Source organism: Monodon monoceros, unplaced genomic scaffold (assembly GCF_005190385.1).
Source record: "Monodon monoceros isolate NGI ecotype Baffin Bay Population unplaced genomic scaffold, NGI_Narwhal_1 Super_Scaffold_16, whole genome shotgun sequence".
Lineage (NCBI taxonomy): Eukaryota > Metazoa > Chordata > Mammalia > Artiodactyla > Monodontidae > Monodon > Monodon monoceros.
The window spans coordinates 14,620,776-14,644,000 of NW_021703772.1; positions in this window are offsets into that span (position 1 = coordinate 14,620,776).

The following is a 23,225-nucleotide window of genomic DNA, read 5'->3' on the forward strand; positions in this document are numbered from 1 at the left end:
AAGGCACTCAAACTCAATAGCAAAACAAACAAACAAACAAAACCCCCAAGTAATCCAAATTAGCAAATAACCTGAATAGACATTGCTCAGAAGAAGACATAAAAATGGCCAACACATACATAACAATGTGCTCAACATCACTAATCGTTAGGGAAGTACAAATCAAAACCACAATGAGACATCACCTCACACCGGCTAGGATGGCTGTTATCAAAAAACCAAGAAATAAGCAAGTGTTGTTGAGGATGTAGAGAAAAGGGAACCCTTGTGCACTGTTGGTGGGAATGTAAACTGGTGCAACAATAATGGAAAACAGTACAGAGGTTCCTCAAAAGATAAAAAATATAACAACCATAAGATCCAGCAAACTCACTTCTGAGTTTATATCTGAAGAAAACATGCACTTCTGTGCTCGTTGCAGCATTATTCACATAGCCAAGATATGGAAATAACCTCATTGTCTTGACAGATGAATGGATAAAGAAAATATGGTATAATTATATACAATGAAATATTATTTAGCCAGAAAAAAAGCAAATCTGCCATTTGTGACAACATGTATAAACCTGGAGGACATTATAAGTGAAATCAACCAGATGGAGAAAGAAAAATACTATATGATCATATTCCTATATGGAATCTTAAAATAGGTCAAGCTCATAAATCAGAGTAGAATGGTGGTTGTCAGAGGTGGGGGAGGGGAAGTGGGGAGATGTTGGTCAAAGGGTACAGACTTCCAGTTATGAATAAGTTCTGGAGATCTAATGTACAGCATGGTTACTGTTGTTAATAATACTGTACTGTATACTTGAAATTTGCTAAGAGAGTAGATCTTAAACATTCTCACCATACACATACACACACACACACACACACGCACACACAGCATAGCTTTGTGCAGGGGTGGTTGTGTTAACTTGATTATGGCTATCGATACATAATACACATTTATCAATTCCTCAAGTTGTACACTTTATGTACAATTCTATTTGTGAATTATACTTCAGTAACGCTGGAAAAAAAGAAAATATGTTCTATCTTCAGGGTCTCACTTTGCTTTAAAAAGAGATGTTTATTCATTATGAATATGAATCCAAGTGTTTGGATGAATATAAGAGAACCAAATGCAACAGAAATTTAAGACCATCTTTTCCTTCAACATGAAAAATTTGGTATTTTGTATTTCATTGGATAAATTATGAATCATTTTCTAGACCCTGAGGTGGTATATTTTATGATGCGGCTGTGACACAGCTGCCATGATTGGCTTCTTTTTAATACATATGAATTGTTACGCCCCACAGGAAGAGAGCATAGATTATTTCATTGTATTTATGAGTTTCCTGTAATTTGAATAAATTCCATGATCAATGCAGATGTTTACTTGGAAAAAAAAGAAAGTAAAAATCTCTTGGCTCTTGAGAGAAAACAATTATAAAGTTGGATCTCAAGTTACAGGATCAAGAAATGCATGTTATATTGATAAATGAATATATTAACAATAGTAATAGTGTTCAGTAAGTTTACAAACTGAACGTCATATTGGCTGATTTTGGTGCAGAAGCTCAAACAGCTACATACTCCATCCTATGACTCATTTCCTCTAGTTAGTCACTGAGTCATAACTCATCTTTGTTCATCATATCCACGCAAAACGTCTCATGATGAATCCAAAGTACCTTATGTTCTTTTTAAATAGGTAGGGAGGTATCTAAATACATCTTCATTTTCGGTCAACAATATATTAAGTGACTCATGGGCAGCACCATGAGTTATCATTAAACATTAATTGGATGGTTCAGCCTCTTTCTCCTCATTTTCCTTTCTTACATACTTGTCCTCCTTTAAACTTTCTCTAACTTTCACATCCCCTTTTCTGCCTCTAACACAATCCAAGTAAACTAACTTTGTGCTTGGAACTGATTTGAAATTTTCCCATAATTGAGGTCAAGTTTTACAACTGAGTCAAAAATCCACTCCCTTTCAATTGTTACCCACCTCAAGTTACCTGACAATTACCCCACTCTTTCCTGGATTTAGCTTCTGCACCAAAACAATAATTTCCTCCCCTGTCATATCTTAATGCCCGTCTACCAGGGAGAAGGGCTAGTTGCTGAGGTGGGATAATAAAGCCATTCCTAAGAGGACAAGGTGGCTGGATTCAAAACACAGAGGCAGGAGTCTGAGACGTAGATGACTTAAATTGGTTCTTGTATTGTAGTCAGGATGATAAAGACATTAGCTTTGTATGTGTGTGCAGACTGAGTCAATCTCCATTTCCTGTGTTGGAGAGGAAGAGACCTTAGAGAAAATTTGGTTGAATGACTAGGAAAGAGTAGAAACAATGTGTGCTAGATTTTATGAAATTGAGAGACTTCAAAAGTGCTAAGAATAGATTGGGACATGTTTTCTAACAGTATTTGTACTTGTTTGTAATGAACAAAAAACCCTGCCTTCTTCATCTGAATGAATGTCATTTGGAGGTAAGAAATAACATCTGGGAAAGGATAAGACTTTGGGTCCATATAGCTTAGATCTCAGTTTGTTCCAAGAGTCCATACAAAGTCATTTTAAAGAATACATCCTATAGTTTCTCTTTCTTTAGGACAGTGATGACATTATTTAGTGACCATTTAAAATCAGTTAATGACAAGAAGAAGCACTGCTAGGGGAAGAGCAGGATAAACAGTCTTTCTCCTTGAGCACACTGTGCAAATGTAGCTCCTTTTCAACAATATTTTTATAATAATATGTTGCCTAAAGTTAACAACACTGTATTGTGCACTTAAAACTTTTGTTAAGAGGGTAGATCTCATGTTAAGTGTATTTACCACACACACACAAAATAACAAAGAAAAAAACCACAGAGGGGCAGGAGGAGTCTTTTGAAGTTGAGGGATATGTTTATTACCTTAATCGGAGTGATGGTCTCACAGGTGTATGCATATGTTTAAACTCATCAAGTTGTATACATTAAACATATGCAGTTTTTTGTATATCAGTAGTACCTCAATAAAGCTATTAAAAAAAAAGAGTAATGTGTTAACAGGGAAGGCTATGCTGAGAATATTTTAGGAAAAGCAAGACTGTGAAATAAAAGGAAGGTATATAGTTGGTTATGGGGATGGGGGGCTATACATATGTTGCCCCACCAGTGAAGGAGACAGATCCTGGCCCCTCACCCCCACCGAGTCCCAAGTATTGCTCCCTTTGTAGTTAGAATCAAATTGTGCCTCAAATGATAATGTGGGTACAAAACGTATAGGTGATTTACTGCCTGAATCGGGAGAGCAGTGGGAATCAGTACTCCCAATGCAGGTGATAAATCAGTCCTTAGCCTCCCTCTCAGAGTTGACCCTGGAAGCTGCTGTGTCAGAGAGAATTACCCTCCTGACCTGCAAGCCCAGGTGGGTGTTGTGTCACACACCTTGGCAGACAACTTCTATCACCGTGCTGTATATGTATGTATATGTTTATATATATATATATGTATTTGTGAAATGTCCTGGTTTTTTCCTATGCTGAGTAAAACCTATCTCTCAGCTTCTCTGAGGTTATCTCAATATTGATGAGGGAGTAGTTTGTTTATTTCAGAACCCCAGGGGCCAGATCATAGTGTTCTCTAGACTGAGTCATAAAAAGAAAGCTAAATGCATTACCTGTTCCTTAATGAAAAACATGGGTGTGAGATCTCACTAAAGTTCATATGATTCACAAGGAAGAAATGAAAAGGACAGCCTATGGAACAGTATCAATGCAGTTGATCTTTCCTTCTCCTGGTAATTATAAGCCCTCAATTTTATTTGGGTTCAGCATGTTTAACGAAGGAAAATCAGTTTCTAAGGAGAATCATTTTACTAAAATAGATGAACTAATAACTGGTACTAATGACATTTTTTAGCTATGGAAATTATACTCTGCACTTAGTACTTTGAATTTTATTTATTTATTTATTTTTAACATCTTTATTGGAGTATAATTGCTTTAAAATGGTGTGTTAGTTTCTGCTGTATAACCAAGTAAATCAGCTGTACATATACATATATCCCCATATCTCCTCCCTCTTGCGTCTTCCTCCCACCCTCCCTATCCCACCCCTCTAGGTGAACACAAATCACCAAGCTGATCTCCGTGTGCTATGCAGCTGCTTCCCACTAGCTAGCTATTTTACATTTGGTAGTGCATATATGTCCATGCCACTCTCTCACTTCGTCCCAGTTTACCCTTCCCCCTCCCCATGTCCTCAAGTCCATTCTCGATGTCTGCGTCTTTAGTCCTGTCCTGCCCCTAGGTTCTTCAGAACAAAATTTTTTTTTTTACATTCCATATATATTTGTTAGCATACGGTATTTGTTTTTCTCTTTATGACTTACTTCACTCTGTATGACAGTCTCTAGGTCCATTCACCTCACTACAAATAACTCAATTTCATTTCGTTTCATGGCTGAGTAATATTCCATTTTATATATGTGCCACATCTTCTTTATCCATTCATTTGTTGATGGACACTTAGGTTGTTTCCATGTCCTAGCTATTACAAAGAGAGCTGCAATGAACATTGTGGTACATGAGTCCTTTTGAATTACGGTTTTCTCAGGGTATATGCCCAGTAGTGGGATTGCTGGGTCGTATGGTAGTTCTATTTTTAGTTTCTTTAAGGAGTCTTCATACTGTTCTCCATAGTGGCTGTGTCAATTTACATTCCCACCAACAGTGCAAGAGGGTTCCCTTTTCTCCACACCCTCTCCAGCATTTATCATTTGTAGATTTTTTTGATGATGGCCATTCCGACTTGTGTGAGGTGATACCTCATTGTAGTTTTGATTTGCATTTCTCTAATGATTAGTGATGTTGAGCATCCTTTCATGTGTTTCTTGGAAATCAGTCTATCTTCTTTGGAGAAATGTCTATTTAGGTCTTCTGCCCATTTTTGGATTGGGTTGTTTGTTTTTTTGATGTTAAGCTGCATGAGCTGCTTGTAAATTTTGGAGATTAATCCTCTGTCAGTTGCTTTGTTTGCAAATATTTTCTCCCATTCTGAGGGTTGTCTTTTCATCTTGTTTATGGTTTCCTTTGCTGTGCAAAATATTTTAAGTTTCATTAGGTCCCATTTGTTTATTTTTGTTTTTATATCCATTTCTCTAGTAAGTGGGTCAAAAAGGATCTTGCTGTGATTTATGTCATAGAGGGTTCGGCCTATGTTTTCCTCTAAGAGTTTTATACTGTCTGGCCTTACATTTAGGTCTTTAATCCATTTTGAGTTTATTTTTGTGTACGGTGTTAGGGAGTGTTCTAATTTCATTCTTTTACATGTAGGTGTCCAGTTTTCCCAGCACCACTTATTGAAGAGGCAGTCTTTTCTCCATTGTATATTCTTGCCTCCTTCATCAAAAATAAGGTGACCGTATGTGTGTGGGTTTATCTCTGGGCTTTCTATCCTGCTCCATTGATCTATACTTCGTTTTTTGTGCCAGTACCATACGGTCTTGATTACTGTAGCTTTGTAGTATAGTCTGAAGTCAGGGAGACTGATTCCTCCAGCTCCATTTTTCGTTCTCAAGATTGCTTTGGCTATTCAGGGTTTTTTGTGTTTCCATACAAATTGTGAATTTTTTTGTTCTTTTTCTGTGAAAAATGCCAGTGGTAGTTTGATAGGGATTGCATTGAATCTGTAGATTGCTTTGGGTAGTATAGTCATTTTCACAATGTTGATTCTTCCAATACAAGAACATGGTATATCTCTCCATCTGTTTGTATTATCTTTAATTTCTTTCATCAGTGTCTTATAATTTTCTGCATACAGGTCTTTTGTCTCCTTAGGTAGGTTTATTCCTAGGTATCATATTATTTTTGTTGCAATGGTAAATGAGAATGTTTCCTTAATTTCTCTTTCAGATTTTTCATCATTAGTGTATAGGAATGCCAGAGATTTCTGTGCATTAAGTTTGTATCCTGCTACTTTACCAAATTAATTGATTAACTCTAGTAGTTTTCTGGTAGCATCTTTAGGATTCTCTGTGTATAGTATCATGTCATCTGCAAACAGTGGCAGCTTTACTTCTTCTTTTCCAATTTGGATTCCTTTTATTTCTTTTTCTTCTCTGATTGTTGTGGCTAAAGCTCCCAGAACTATGTTGAATAATAGTAGTGAGAGTGGGCAACCTTGTCGTGCTCCTGATCTTAGTGGAAATGGTTTCAGTTTTCCACCATTGAGAACGATGTTGGCTGTGGGTTTGTCATATATGACCTTTACTATGTTGAGGTAAGTTCCATCTATGCCTACTTTCTGGAGGGTTTGTATTATAAATCGGTGTTGAAATTTGTTGAAAGCTTTTTCTGCATCTATTAAGATGATCATATGGTTTTTGTCCTTCAATTCGTTAATATGATTTATCATGTTGATTCATTTGTGTATATTGAAGAATCCTTGCATTCCTGGGATAAACCCCACTTCGTCATGGTGTATGATCCTTTGAAAGGACTGTTGGATTCTGTTTGCTAGTATTTTGTTGAGGATATTTGCATCTATGTTCATCAGTGATATTGGTCTCTAGTTTTCTTTTTTTGTGACATCTTTGTCTGGTTTTGGTATCAGGGTGATGGTGGCCTTGTAGAATGAGTTTTGGAGTGTTCCTCCATCAGCTGTATTTTGGAAGAGTTTGAGAAGTATAGGTGTTAGCTCTTCTCTAAATGTTTGATATAATTCTCCTTTGAAGCCATCTTGTCCTGGATTTTTGTTTGTTGGAAGATTTTGCTCCGGACGCACAGGCTCAGCGGCCAGGCTCACGGGCCCAGCCGCTCCGCGGCATGTGGGATCCTCCCGGACCGGGGCACGAACCCGTGTCCCCTGCATCGGCAGGCAGACTCTCAACCACTGCGCCACCAGTGAAGCCCTGTTGGAGGATTTTTAATCACAGTTTCAATTTCAGTGCTTGTGATTGGTCTGTTTATATTTTCTATTTCTTCCTGGTTCAGTCTCAGAGGGTTGTGTTTTTCTAAAAATTTGTCCATTTCTTCCAGGTTGTCCATTTTATTGGCATATAGTTTCTTGTAGTAATCTCTCATGATCCTTTGTATTTCTGCAGTGTCAGTTGTTACTTCTCCTTTTTCATTTCTATTTCTATTGATTTTAGTCTTCTTCCTTTTTTTCTTGATGAGTCTGACTAATTGTTTATCAATTTTGTTTAATTTCTCAAGGAGCCAGGTTTTGTTTTCCTGATTTTTGCTATCATTTCCTTCATTTCTTTTTCATTTATTTCTTATCCTATCTTTATGATTTCTTTCCTTCTGCCAACTTTGGGGTTTTTTGTTCGTCTTTCTGTAATTGCTTTAGGTGTAAAATTAAGTTGTTTATTTGAGATGTTTCTTGTTTCTAGGTAGGATTTTGTTGCTATAAACTTCCCTCTTAGAACTGCTTTTGCTGCATCCCATAGGTTTTGGGTTGTTGTGTTTTCATTGTTATTTGCTTCTAGGAATTTTTTGATTTCCTCTTTGATTTCTTCAGTGATCTCTTGGTTATTTAGTAGTGTATTGTTTAGCCTCCATGTATTTGTATTTTTTACAGATCTTTTCCTGTAATTGATATCTAGTCTCACAGCATTGTGGTCAGAAAAGATACTTGATATGATTTCAATTTTCTTAAATTTACCAAGGCTTGATTTGTGACCCAAGATATGATCTATCCTGGAGAATGTTCTATGAGCACTTGAGAAGAAAGTGCACTCTGTTGTGTTTGGATAGAATGTCCTATAAATATCAATTAAGTCCATCTTGTTTAATGTATCATTTAAAGGTTGTTTTTTCTTATTTGTTTTCATTTTGGATGATCTGTCCATTGGTGAAAGTGGGGTGTTAAAGTCGCCTACTATGATTGTGTTACTGTTAGTTTCCCCTTTTATGGCTGCTAGCATTTGCCTTATGTATTGAGGTGCTCCTATGTTGGGTTCATAAATATTTACAATTGTTATATGTTCTTCTCAGATTGATCCCTTGATCATTATGTAGTGTCCTTCTTTGTCTCTTGTAATAGTCGTTATTTTAAAGTCTGTTTTGTCTGATATGAGAATTGCTACTACAGCTTTTCTTTGACTTCCATTTGCATGGAATATCTTTTTCCAGCCCCTCACTTTCAGTCTGTATGTGTTCCTAGGTCTGAAGTGGGTCTCTTGTAGACAGCATATATACAGGTCTTGTTTTTGTATCCATTCAGCCAGTCTATGTCTTTTGGTTGAATCATTTAATCCATTCTTACTTAAGGTAATTATCGATATGTATGTTCTTATTACCATTTTCTGAATTGTTTTGGGTTTGTTATTATAATTCTTTTCCTTCTCTCGTGTTTCCTGCCTAGAGAAAGTCCTTTAGCATTTGTTGTAAAGCTGGTTTGGTGGTGCTGAATTCTCTTAGCTTTTGCTTGTCTGTAAAGCTTTTAATTTCTCGATCAAATCTGAATGCGATCCTTGCTGGGTAGAGTAATCTTGGTTTTAGTTTTTTCCCTTTCATCACTTTAAATACGTCCTACCACTCCCTTCTGGTTTGCAGAATTTCTGCTGAAAGATCAGCTGTTAACTTTATGGGGATTCCCTTGTATGTTGTTTTTCCCTGGCTGCTTTTAATATTTTTTCTTCATATTTAATTTTTGACAGTTTGATTTATATATGTCTTGGTGTGTTTCTCTTTGGATTTATCCTCTATGGGACTTTCTGTGCTTCATGGACTTGATTGACTATTTCCTTACCCATATTATGTAAGCTTTCAACTATAATCTCTTCAAGTATCTTCTCAGCCCGTTTTTTTTCTCTTCTTCTTCTGGGACCCCTATGATTCAAATGTTGGTGCGTTTAATGTTGTCCCAGAGGTTTCTGAGATTGTCCTCAATTCTTTTCATTCTTTTTTGTTTATTGTGCTCTGTGGTAGTTATTTCCACTATTTTATCTTCCAGGTCACTTATCCGTTCTTCTGCCTCAGTGATTCTGCTATTGATTCCTTCCGGAGAATTTTTTTCTTTTTTTTTGCGGTACATGGGCCTCTCACTGTTGTGGTCTCTCCCGTTGTGGAGCACAGGCTCTGGACGCGCAGGCTTAGCAGCCGTGGCTCATGGGCCCAGCCGCTTCACGGCATGTGGGGTCTTCCTGGACCAGGGCATGAACCCATGTCCCCTGCATCGGCAGGCGGGCTCTCAACCACCGTGCCTCCAGGGAAGCCCCTTGTAGAGAATTTTAAATTTCATTTATTGTGTTGTTCATCATTGTTTGTTTGCTCTTTAGTTCTTCTAGGTCCTTGTTAAACATTTCTTGCATTTTGTCCATTCTATTTCCAAGATTTTGGATCATCTTTACTATCATTACTCTGAATTCTTTTTCAGGTAGACTGCCTATTTCCTCTTCATTTGTTAGGTCTGGCGGGTTTTTCCCTTGCTCCTTCCTCTACTGTGTGTTTCTCTGTCTTCTCATTTTGCTTAACTTACTCTGTTTGGGGTCTGCTTTTTGTAGGCTGCAGGTTTGTAGTTCCCAATGTTTTTGGTGTCTGCTCCCAGTCGGTAAGGTTGGTTCAGTGGGTTTTGTAGGCTTCCTGGTGGAGGGGACTGGTGCCTGTGTTCTGGTGGATGAGGCTGGCTCTTGTCTTTGTGGTGCACAGGATCATGTCCAGTGGTGTGTTTTGGGGTGTTTGTGACCCTATTATTATTTTAGGCAGCCTCTATGCTAATGGGTGGGGTTGTGTTCCTGTCTTGGTAGTTGTTTGGCATAGGGTGTCCAGCACTGCCGCTTGCTAGTCATTGAGTGGAGCTGGGTCTTAATTGTTTGTAGAGTTTTTGATGATGGCCATTCTGACTGGTGTGTGTCTTCAGTCTTAAAAATTCTAAGCCTATGCCGTTTTTACATTTTAGGTTTCTTTGTGTGAGGGGTTAAAAATCATTAAAATGAAGTGTCCATAGCTTCTCCACTCTCTGTATCCTTCATCCTTCTTTTTTTTTTTTTTTTCCTGCGGTACGCGGGCCTCTCACTATTGTGGCCTCTCCCATTGCGGAGCACAGGCTCCAGACGAGCAGGCTCAGTGGCCATGGCTCACAGGCCCAGCTGTTCCGTGGCATGTGGGATCTTCCCGGACCGGGGCACGAACCTGCGTCCCCTGCAACGGCAGGCGGACTCTCAACCACTGCGCCACCAGGGAAGCCCTCCGTACTCTTCTTGAATTCTTCTTGCTCCTCCCATTCTCTTAGGGGAGTAAGAAAATAACCAGTGAATGTACTCTGTCCTCCGAGAGAGGACAGAGCATTATGAGGAGGAAAGAAGGACTCAAGAGACCTCAAGGTGAAGCAAGATGACTTGGGTAAGATAGTTCTGTTTTTGAGATGGGAGGCAGTAGAATGAAAGACCTCCAAGATTAGACAGGGTGGAAGTGGAGGTGGAGACTGTGGTACAAGGGTTTATATATTAGGTTTTGTAGACTAATTCTTGGACAATATTAAATGCTTGAAAAGGAATAAAAATTGAGACTTCTAATGCATCATGCTTCTTTGAATGTGGTTCGTCTGTGGAATGGATTATGGAGGAAAGTCCTTTATCAGTTAGGAATGCTGGAATCATTTGTGGACTTCTTAATGATATCAACAAGCCAGCGTCGTTCCATTGTTTTACTTCTTCAGCCATAGTGTGCTGGTCTTTTGTCTTTTCTCTTGCTCCTCCGTGGTCAGAAGATGGCGTCACATCCAGTTTCAAAGGTGCAGAAAGAACAGGGAAGAGGTGAAGCCAGGAGTATGTAGCTTATACAAGTCCTTCTTATAAAGAAACAAGAGTTTCCCAGTCACACTAGCAGGTCTCCCCTTGTGAGTTATTTGCCATACTGGGTCATAGTGATATCATATTTCTAGTAGCTGAGAGAGATCCTACAAAAGTGAATATTCAGCTTTTCTGGCATCTACATTGGAAGGCAAGTGGGAGAACCAGGCTAGAATTGGCTACTGGGTCAGCCAGCCAACAGTGTGTATCATGGCATGTCATAGGTCTTACCTTTGAGTGACAAAAATTGACCAAAAACAAGCCCCAGAAAAAGGAATTGGGAAACTACTGTTTTAGAACAGTCATTTTTGAGTTTTCCAAATCATTTAAAACTTGTTGAAAGCAGATTTCTGGGCCTCAGTCCCACGGATTCTGATTCAGTAGGTTTGGGATAAGACCTAGAAATTTACCTTTTTAGTAATCTTCCCAGATGACTCTGATGCAGGAAGTCTATGGATCACACATTCAGAAACAATGGTTTTGAGAGACAGGCTAAAGTTAATTCAGCGATTCTTAAACTGGCTGAATGTTAGAATCACTGGGAAGCTCTTCAGAAATATCCAAGCAATGCTTGTGCATGGACCCTTTTCACAACTAATTAAATCAGAAAATTTGGGGTTGAGAGATCAGAATCATTTAAATCTCCCAAGGTGACTCTAATATGCAGTCAGGGATGAGAATCACTGACTTATATTTAAGATTCTCCTGATTAACAAGCTTCTTGTACAAAGAGTGAAGCCAGAGACAGATGGGGTAGCAGAAAGACATCCCATCCTCTCCATGCTGGCTCTTGGAAATCTGTGAAAGGAATGGGTAGAGAGGAGAGAGTGTAAAACAGGCTGGCAACCTTAGATAAGATAAATAACAACAGATATGCAAGAAATAAAGAGTAAAAGGTAAGGAATCTCAAATAGATCAGTCTTTCTTGTCTTTTATATAGGCATTTAAATGCTGCTTTTAAGGTATTACATCATTTGCATGAGCATAAACTTATTAATATTTATGTAGATGCTGTGATTAAATGTGTATTTTTTTCAGGGAACGGAAATAACGTTAGAAGTAATAGTCTCTGGAATCCTCTGCAATCCTTACCTATAAACCCCGTAGTTGTCTGAGATGCTACTAGTGTCAACTAGAAAAAGCCACACACCACAGGCTCCTTGGAATCTGAAGAGGCTCTTGTCTTCAGCTGCAGGTTTAGCAGGTTAAATATGTCAAATTCTTTATGATAAGTCTAGTGGCATTCTGCTAGTAGAGCAAGAATTTAAACACGTGTATAATTACCTGTGTAAGACACTAGCCTGGTGTTCTGGACCAAGTGGCTTTATTTGTGGGAAATGTCTGTGCTGCTATGGTAAGGCTTCTCAAACATCAGCTAAAATGTTAAGGAATGTGGTTACTTCATGTATGTCACCAGCTCAGCTCTGTGGTGATGTATGTTGCCAGGGAATGAACCCCCCCTGGGGTGTGGCTTCTTGGTAGAAAAACAGGAATGAAAAAGTGACTACACAAGAATGAAGAGGAGATTAAAATTCTATACTGCAAACACGGATGAGGTATTATTCACGAAGAGAATATGAAGATCAACAAGACATCAATCTTACCTTCAGGAGAAAAACATACATGGTGAACAACTAGGAAACACAGAAGTGTATGATGTACCATAAGACATTTGAAAGTCGTTCAGTGTGAATCAACCTTGTAAATTCAGAGGAGAGGAACTTACATCTTGCCTTGGAACTTCAGGATTTTTTTTTTTGAGGGGGAGCATTTTTAAATGAAGTGGTCGTTTTTGATGTAAGAATTGAACCATTGTGTTATGGGTTGAATTGTATTCCCCCAAATTCCTATGTTAAAGCCCTTAGCCTTGGTACCTCAAAATGTAAACTTATTTGGAAATAGGGTGGTTGCAGATGTAATTAGTTAAGATGAAGTCAAACTAGAGTGGGGTTGGTCTCGAAACCACTTTGATTGGTGTCCTGATAAAAAGGGGAGATTTGGACACTGACGCACCCGGAGAATGTAATGGGAACATGAAGGCAGGGATTGGAATGATTCATCTACAAGGCAAGGAGTGCCAAAAATGACCAGACCACCACCAGAAGCTGGGGAGAGGCATGGACCAGATTCTCCCTCATAGTCATCAGGAGGAACAAACCCAGCCAACACTTTGATCTTGGACTTCTAGCTTCCAGAATCGTGAGACAATAAATTTCTGGTCTTTTAGCCGCCCAGTTTGTGACACTTCGTTACAGCAGTCCTAGCACACTAATGCACATGGATATTGTTTTGACAGACAATGGTTAGGAAAAAGGTATAATTGGTAGAGGGAACAGCATGAACAAAGACATGGAGGGAAAGGCATGTTCTGGTAACAGAGGTACGAGGTCCTGTGACCTAGGGTCAGTGTGTGTGTTTGGGGGGAAGATAAAGGGTGGCTGAAGGGTATGTTTGGGGAAGATTGTGAAGACCTGCGGTTCCTTGTTTAGGGTTATGGACATTTTCCTTTGGGTACTGAGCTGTTGAAGGTTTCAAATGGGTAGGGTAAGATGTCTAGAGCTATTTAAATTATTTTTAATCTACATGGAACATTTTTGGAGGAAAAGATCTGAGGAGATGCTCATTTAACCCAGTGTGAAGAAACTGACCAACTCACTTTAGCCTGTAAATGACGTATCCTTATTAACTGTAGTCCAGTTCTGCCGAATTCTATCTAATACTCACACACTGCTGTCTTACATCTCACCTTTAGTAAATGTCACTGCTCTGCTTGGCAGGAGATATTTCCTAACCGACCCACTGTCCCTTGATTGTACCAGAAATTAATTACACAGACATTTCAGAATCCTGTCTCCCTGAATATAGTTGGCAGATGTACAGAAGAATTGACCATTATAGGAGTTTAAAAAAAGAGGAATTGTTTGATGAACTGAAAGCAACACTTTTGTTTTCAGTACACCTCATTTTTTCTCAGTTCCCCAGTCTAGAAAACCAGGGTAATGATACAATAGAATCCATCTCATGTGTAATTGTGAAGGTTAAGTGAGATGATGCATGTAATGTGCTTAGAGAGTGCTCAACAAATGTTAAGTATATTACTGGTAGGACTGGAGGAGCTGGGTTTCAAATCCCGGTTTTTTGACTCCAAATTCTGTGTACTTTCAACCCCTCTGCTCTGTTTTCCTAACTGGTGTTCTTCTGTAACAATGATAGGCTTTATGCTACACTCCTGGTGGTTTCTTATCACTACTTTTCTCTCCTGACACACGTCAGGTAGTGTCTTCCCATGCAAACTCCTCATCCGTGACAGATGTTGACAAGACTCAAGGGGTCCTCCCCACCTCAGGGAGGAACGGTTGAGAGCTGTCAGGGCAGTAAACAAGTGGAGAGTGGGCTGCTGGTGTCTCACGCAGTAGAAGCATTGATGGATCTGGGCAAATAGAATGCTTTCTAGAGAGTCTGGGATCCCTGGGTAGAGGCAAACTCTCCACTGAGAGAGGCTTGCTTCTATGGTGTCTCAAGATCTCATCCTCATGAGCGTGAGAAACGAATTGCAGCTGGAAAATAAAAACAACAGGGCATCTGGTTAAATGTGAAACTTAACATCTGGCAAGAGGTGTATTCCTGCCGGGGCTCTTCATGTTTGCCTCTGCAAGTGATATTTATAAGCAGAAGGTCAGTGTGTAACTTCCTTGCAGATGGTTCATTGCTTAAAGAGTTTTATATACAGAGTGACCAAAGTTCATAAAGAAAGCTGTACCTACTTTGTGGTTCCTTTGTTTAAAAGCAAAACACTCTACCATCAATTGACTTTTGTATCAATCAGGAGGGGCTAGTTATATGCAGTGGGTAACAAACATTCCCAAAATATTAGTGGCTATGACAACATAATTTTATTTCTTACTCTTACTTGACAAAAACCCACCAGATTTGTAGCTCTTCTCCTCCTTAGTAACATCTACATTTTTTTTTTTAGTATCCACAATGTGACAATCATGAGACTAGCACTTTGCTTATAATATCTTCTTTAATCTCATATAATTCTATGAGGTTGGCATTATTATCTCCTTTTTGCAGGTATGAATTTGAGATGCAAGTTCAGTGAGTAAGCAGTAGACTGAGTTTTGGATCCAGATTCTTCTAATGCTAAACCGGTTATGCTACTCTTTTAAACATAATCTTCAGTTTCAATTTTTAAGTGTAATTCACTAATGTTATCTCTCCAGTATTCCTAGCAGAAAGGTTCAAATGTCATTATTCTGATATATAGATTGGCAAATCAAGACATGAGAGATTATGTACTTTGTATATGCTGGCCAATACATTTAGTGACAAGGTTGAAAATAGAATCTTGAGCAGTGTTCTCACATCAGAATTACCTTGTGTAGTTTGTGGAAATGCAGATTTCAAAGCTGTCCCTGGTGGTCCTGGGTGATTCCCATTCTGGAGAAAAAGAAGGGCCCAGTGGGAATCACTGACCTATGTCTTCAATTCTCCCAGTACTGTTGGCACTAGGTCATGTTGTCACTGAAAGTTGAGAAACTCTTGGGCAGGACATGATTACAATCTGCAACTTTGCTAATGCTTTTGCCCAGAAAGATTGCCTGAACTTGAAGGTTGAATTTGAGAGCATAATGGAATTGCTGATTAAACTCCAACCGTAGCATTAGTCATGTGGGAATAAACTGTAACTCTTTATAGTATATTCAAATCTAGATTTCTGAGAAGGCAATTAGCCTAATTAGTTCGCAATGAAGAGCGTTAACCCTTATATGTCATTATGGAGTCCACAGTCCAGTTTACTTCTGTCCCTCAGTTTTACGTCATTTGAAATTAAGATGGAAGTGTTGTGTGTATAACTCAAAACAACTCAGTTAGGTAGGCAAGCGACTGAAAAAAATGTTGAACTGGTGATTCAAAGACAAAAATTTCTCATGGATTATTTAAATCTTTCCTATTTCAAATATGACTGTTTCAGCACTGTGGCAAGATTGCTTAAAAGTAAAGATTACATACTTTGATTTTTTTTGCTGAAAAGTCATTAAATAGTTACAGATTAGTTTACCAAAAGTTGATTTGTGACATTTTTACTTCCTAAGTCAGTGTTTCCAAATTGACTTTCCATTAATTTTTAAAAGCTGGGGCACTTTTAAAATATGTAGATTCCCTGGTGGACTCAAGGAATTTGTATTTTAATCTAAAATCTGGGTCATTTAAAAAAAATAGTTCTTTATTGGAGGTTAATTGCTTCACAATGCCATGTTAGTTTCTGTTGCACAACAAAGTGAATCAGCCATATGCATACACATGTCCCCATATCCCCTCCCTCTTGAGTCTCCCTCCCATCCTCCCTATCCCACCCCTCTAGGTCATCGCAAAGCACCAAGCCGATCTCCCTGTGCTCTGCTGCTGCTTCCCACCAGCCAACTATTTTACATTCGGTAGTGTATATATGTTGATGCTACTCTCACTTCGCCCCAGCTTTGCCTTCCCACCCCATGTCATCAAGTCCACTCTCTATGTCTGCCTCTTTATTCCTGCCCTGCAACTAGGTTCATCAGCACCATTTTTTTTCTTTTTTTTTTTTTAGATTCCATATATATGCATTAGCACACGGCATTTATTTTTCTCTTTCTGACTTACTTCACTCTGTATGACAGACTCTAGGTCCATCCACCTCACTACAAATAACTCAATTTCGTTTCTTTTTATGGTTGAGTAATATTCCATTGTATATATGTGCCACATCTTCTTTATCCATTCATCAGTCGATGGACATTTAGGCTGGTTCCATGTCCTGGCTATTGTAAATAGAGCTGCAATGAACATTGTGGTACATGACTCCTTTTGAATTATGGTTTTCTCAGGGTATATGCCCAGTAGTGGGATTGCTGGGTCATATGGTAGTTCTATTTTTAGTTTTTTAAGGAACCTCCATACTGTTTTCCATAGTGCTTGTATAAATTAACATTCCCACCAACAGTGTAAGAGGGTTCCCTTTTCACCACACCCTCTCCACACTAATAGTGTGTTAGTTTCTGCTTTATAACAAAGTGAATCAGCTATACATATACATATATCCCCATATCTCCTCCCTCTTGTGTCTCCCTCCAACCGTCCATATCCCACCCCTCTAGATGGTCACGAAGCACCAAACTGATCTCCCTGTGCTATGCGGCTGCTTCCCACTAGCTATCTATTTTACATTTGGTACTATATATAAGTCCATGCCACTGTCTCACTTTGTCCCAGCTTACACTTCCCCTTCCCTGTGTCCTCAAGTCCATTCTCTACGTCTGTGTCTTTATTCCTGTCCTGCTCCTAGGTTCTTCAGAAATATTCTGTTTTTCTTTTTTAGATTCCATATATATGTGTTAGCATACAGTATTTGTTTTTCTCTTTCTGACTTACTTCACTTTGTATGACAGTCTCTAGGTCCATCCACCTCACTACAAATAATTCAATTTCGTTTCTTTTTATGGCTGAGTAATATTCCATTGTTTATGTGTGCCACATCTTCTTTATCCATTCATCTGTCGATGGACACTTAGGTTGCTTCCATGTCCTGGCTATTGTAAAAAGAGCTGCAATGAACATTGTGGTACATGACTCTTTTGAGTTATGGTTTTCTCAGGGTGTATGCCCAGTAGTGGGATTTCTGGGTCATATGGTAGCTCTATTTTTAATTTTTTTACAGAACCTTCATACTGTTCTCTATAGTGGCTGTATCAATTTACATTCCCACCAACAGTGTAAGAGGGTTCCCTTTTCTCCACACCCTCTCCAGCATTTATTGTTTGTAGATTTTTTGAGGGTAGCCATTCTGACTGGAGTGAGGTGATACCTCACTGTAGTTTTGATTTGCATTTCTCTAATGATTAGTGATGTTGAGCATCCTTTCATGTGTTTGTTGACAGTCTATATATCTTCTTTGGAGAAATGTCTATTTAAGTCTTCTGCCCATTTTTGGATTGGGTTGTTTGATTTTTTTTTTTGATATTGAGCTGCATGAGTGGCTTATAAATATTGGAGGTTAATCCTTTGTCAGTTGCTTCATTTGCAAATATTTTCTCCCATTCTGAGGGTTGTCTTTTTGTCTTGTTTATGGTTTCCTTTGCTGTACAAAAGGTTTTAAGTTTTGTTAGGTCCTATTTGTTTATTTTTGTTTTGATTTCCATTTCTCTAAGAGGTGGGTCAAAAAGGATCTTGCTGTGATGTATATCATAGAGTGTTCTGCCTATGTTTTCCTCTAAGAGTTTTATAGTGTCTGGTCTTACATTTAGTTCTCTAATCCATTTTGAGTTTATTTTTGTGTATTGTGTTAGGGAGTGTTCAAATTTCATTCTTTTACATGTAGCTGTGCAGTTTTCCCAGCACCACTTACTGAAAAGGCTGTCTTTTCTCCATTGTATATTCTTGCCTCCTTTGTGATAAATTACGTGCCCATATGTGCATGAGTTTATCTCTGGGAATTCTATCCTGTATCATTGATCTATATTTCTGTTTTTGTTCTAGTACCATACTGTCTTGGTTACTGTAGCTTTGTGGTATACTTTGAAGTTGGGGAGCCTGATTCCTCCAGCTTTGTTTTTCTTTCTAAAGGTTGCTTTGGCCCTTTGGGGTCTTTTGTGTTTCCATATGAATTGTAAGATTTTCTGTTCTAATTCTGTGAAGAATGCCATTGGTAGTTTGATAGGGATTGCATTGAATCTGTAGGTTGCTGTAGGTAGTATAGACATTTTCGCAATATTGATTCTTCCAATCCAAGAACGTGGTATATTTCTCCATCTATTTATGTCATCTTTGATTTCTTTCATCAGTGTTTTATAGTTTTCTGAGTAGAAGTCTTTCACCTCCTTAGGCAGATTTATTCCTAGGTATTTTATTCTTTTTGTTGCAATGGTGAATGGGAGTGTTTCTTTAATTTCTCTTTCTGATTTTTCATTGTTGGTGTATAGGAATGCCAGGGATTTCTGTGCATTAATTTTGCATCCTGCAACCTTACGAAATACACTGATTAGTTCTAGTAATTTTCTGGTGGCATCTTTAGGATTCTGTACGTATAGTATCATGTCATTGCCAAATAGTGACAGTTTTACTTCTTCTTTTGCAATTCGTATTCCTTTTATTTCTTTTTCTTCTCTGATTGCTGTGTCTAGGACGTCCAAAACTATGTTGAATAAGAGTGGTGAGAGTGGACATCCTTGCCTTTTCCTGATTCTAGTGTAAATGCTTTCAGTTTTTCACCACTGAGAATGATGTTTGCTGTGGGTTTGTCATATACAGCCTTTATTATGTTGAGGTAGGTCCCCTCCATGCCCACGTTCTGGAGAGTTTTTATCATAAATAGGTGCTGAATTTTGTCAAAAGCTTTTTCTGCATCTGTTGAGATGATCATATGGTTTTTCTTCTTCGATTTGTTAATATGGTGCGTCACATTGGTTGATTTGCATATATTGAAGAATCCTTGTGTCCCTGGGATAAATCCCACTCGATCATGGTGTATGATCCTTTTAATGTGTTGCTGGTTTCTGTTTAATAGTATTTTGTTGAGAATTTTTTCAACCATATTCATCAGTGATATTGGTCTGTAATTTTCTTTTTTTGTAGTATCTTTGTCTGGTTTTGGTATCAGGGTGATTGTGGCCTCATAGAATGAATTTAGGAGTGTTCCTTCCTCTGCAATTTTTTGGAAGCATTTGAGAAGGATGGGTGTTAGCTCTTCTCTAAATGTTGGATAGAATTCACCTGTGAAGCCATCTGATCCTGGACTTTTGTTTGTTGGAAGATTTTTAATCACAGTTTCAATTTCATTACTTGTGATTGGTCTGTTCATATTTTCTATTTCTTCCTGTTTCAGTCTTGGAAGTTTATACCTTTCTAAGAATTTGTCCATTTCTTCCAGGTTTTCCATTTTACTGGCATAGATTTGCTTGTAGTAGTCTATTAAGATGGTTTGTATTTCTGCGGTGTTTGTTTTAACTTCTCCTTTTTCATTTCTAATTTTATTGACATGAGTCCTCTCCCTCTTTTTCTTGATGAGTCTGGCTAATGGTTTATCAATTTTGTTTATCTTCTCAAAGAACCAGCTTTTAGTTTTAGTGATCTTTGCTATTGTTTTCTTTGTTTCTATTTCATTTATTTCTGCTCTGATCTTTATGATTTCTTTTATTCTGCTAACTTTGGGTTTTGTTTGTTCTTCTTTCTCTAACTGCTTTAGGTGTAAGGTTAGATTGTTTATTTGAGATTTTTCTTGTTTCTTGAGGTAGGCTTGTATAGCTATAAACTTCCCTCTTAGAACTGCTTTTGCTGCATGCCTTAGGTTTTGGATCGTCGTGTTTTCATTGTCATTTGTCTCTAGGTATTTTTTGATTTCCTCTTTGATTTCTTCAGTGATCTCTTGGTTATTTGGTAACGTATTGTTTAGCCTCCATGTGTTTGTGTTTTTTACATTTTTTCCCCTGTAATTCATCTCTAATCTCATAGCATTGTGGTTAGTAAAGATGCTGGACATGATTTCAATTTTCTTAAATTTACTGAGGCTTGATTTGTGACCCAAGATGTGACCTATCCTAGAGAATGTTCCGTGTGCACTTGAGAAGAAATTGTAATCTGCTGTTTTTGGATGGAATGTCCTATAAATATCAATTAAATCTGTCTGGTCTATTGTGTCATTTAAAGCTTCTGTTTCCTTATTTGTTTTCATTTTGGATGATCTGTCCATTGATGTAAGAGAGGTGTTAAAGTCCCCCACTATTATTGTGTTACTGTCAATTTCCTCTTTTGTAGCTGTTAGCACTTGCCTTATGTATTGAGGTGATCCTGTGTTGGGTGCATATATATTTATAATTGTTATATCTTCTTGGATTGATCCCTTGATCATTATGTAGTGTCCTTCCTTGTCTCTTGTAACATTCTTTATTTTAAAGTCTATTTTATCTGATATGAGTATTGCTACTCTAGCTTTCTTTTGATTTCCATTTGTATGGAATATCTTTTTCCATTTCCTCACTTTCAGTCTGTATGTGTCCCTAGGTCTGAAGTGGGTGTCTTGTAGACAGCATATATATGGGTCTTGTTTTTGTATCCATTCAGCAAGCCTGTGTCTTTTGGTTGGAGCATTTAATCCATTCATGTTTAAGGTAATTATCGATATATATGTTTCTATGACCATTTTCTTAATTGTTTTGGGTTTGCTTTGTAGGTCCTTTTCTTCTCTTGTGTTTCCCACTTAGAGAAGTTCCTTTAGCATTTGTTGTAGAGCTGGTTTGGTGGTGCTGAATTCTCTTAGCTTTTGCTTGTATGTAAAGCTTTTGATTTCTCCATCGAATCTGAATGAGATCCTTGCTGGGTAGAGTAATCTTGGTTGTAGGTTCTTCCCTTTCATCACTTTAAGTATATGGTGCCACTCCCTTCTGGCTTGTAGATTTTCTGCTGAGAAGTCAGCAATTAACATTATGGGAGTCCTCTTGCATGTTATTTGTCATTTTTTCCTTGCTACTTTCAATAATTTTTCTTTGTCTTTAATTTTTGCCAGTTTGATTACTATGTGTCTTGGTGTGTTTCTCTTTGGGTTTATCCTGTATGGGACTCTCTGAACTTCCTGGACTTGGGCGGCTATTTCCTTTCCCATGTTAGGGAAGTTTTCGACTCTAATCTATCCAAGTATTTTCTCAGGCCCTTTCTCTCCCTCTTCTCCTTCTGGGACCCCTACAATGTGAATGTTGTTGCGTTTAATGTTGTCCCAGTGGTCTCTTAGGCTGTCTTCATTTCTTTTCATTCCTTTTTCTTTATTCTGTTCTGCAGCAGTGAATTCCACCATTCTGTTTTCCAGGTCACTTATCTGTTCTTCTGCCCCAGTTATTCTGCTATTGATTCCTTCTAGTGTAGTTTTCATTTCAGTTATTGTATTGCTCATCTCTGTTTGTTTGTTCTTTAATTCTTCTAGGTCTTTGTTAAACATTTCTTGCATCTTCTCAATCTTTGCCTCCATTCTTTTTCTGAGGTCCTGGATCATCTTCACTATCATTATTCTGAATTCTTTTTCTGGAAGGTTGCCTATCTCCACTTCATTTAGTTGTTTTTCTGGGGTTTTATCTTGTTCCTTCATCTGGTACATAGCCCTCTGCCTTTTCATCTTGTCTATCTTTCTGTGAATGTGGTCTTTGTTCCACAGGCTGCAGGATTATAATTCTTCTTGCTTCTGTTATCTGACCTCTGGTGGATGAGTCTATCTAAGAGGCTTGTGCAAGTTTCCTGATAGGAGGGACTGGTGGTGGGTAGAGCTGACTGTTGCTCTAGTGGGGAGAGCTCAGTAAAACTTTAATCCACTTGACTGTTGATGGGTGGGGCTGGTTTTCCTCCCTGTTAGTTGTTTGGCCTGAGGCAACCCAACACTGGAGCCTACCAGGTCTCTTTGGTGGGGCTAATGGCGGACTCTGGGAGGGCTCATGCCAAGGAGTACTTCCCAGAACTTCTGCTGCCAGTGTCCTTGTCCCTACGGTGAGCAACATCCACCACCCGCCTCTGCAGGAGACCCTCCAACACTAGCAGGTAGGTCTGGTTCAGTCTCCCTTGGGGTCACTGCTCCTTCTCCTGCGTCCCGATGCACACACTACTTTGTGTGTGCCCTCCAAGAGTGGAGTCTCTGTTTCCCCCATTCCTGTCGAAGTCCTGCAGTCAAATCCCACTAGTCTTCAAAGTCTGATTCTCTAGAATTCCTCCTCCCGTTGCCGGACCCCCAGGTTGGGCACCTGACGTGGGGCCTAGAACCTTCACTCCAGTGGGTGGACTTCTGTGGTATAAGTGTTCTCCCGTCTGTGAGTCACCCACCCAGCATTTATGGGATTTGATTTTACTGTGATTGCGCCCCTCCTACCGTCTCATTGTGGCTTCTCCTTTGTCTTTGGATGTGGGGTGTCTTTTCTGGTGAGTTCCAGTGTCTTCCTGTCAGTGATTGTCCAGCAGCTAGTTGTGATTCTGGTGTTCTCACAAGAGGGAGTGAGCGCACGTCCTTCTACTCTGCCATCTTGGTTCCTAATCCGTACTCTCATTTCTTATAATAAATGTTGTGTTCTTAAAAGAATTGCCACCATAATTCACAAACAGTTGTTGAACTCATACTGTGTGAGAAGAAATATGATATGTATGCAATGAGAATGCAAACATTTCTAAGGCAAGTCTTGGCTTTTAACGAGCTCACAGCCAGATAATCACAGAAACAAATATTGAAATACAAGTCTACCAGGAGATTAGTAGAGGTGCTGTTAATACCATCTGGACTGAATACCTGGCTGAACCCCATTAAGGCCTCTCTATAAAGTCCTAGGATTCTGTAGAACAGGTGCAGAGTTCTACTTGTGTTGCAGCTGCCCAAGACAAGATTCATATATAAGTTCCCTTGTTTATTAAGTCTGCCACCTACCAGTCGGGAGCTGTCTGCCTCTT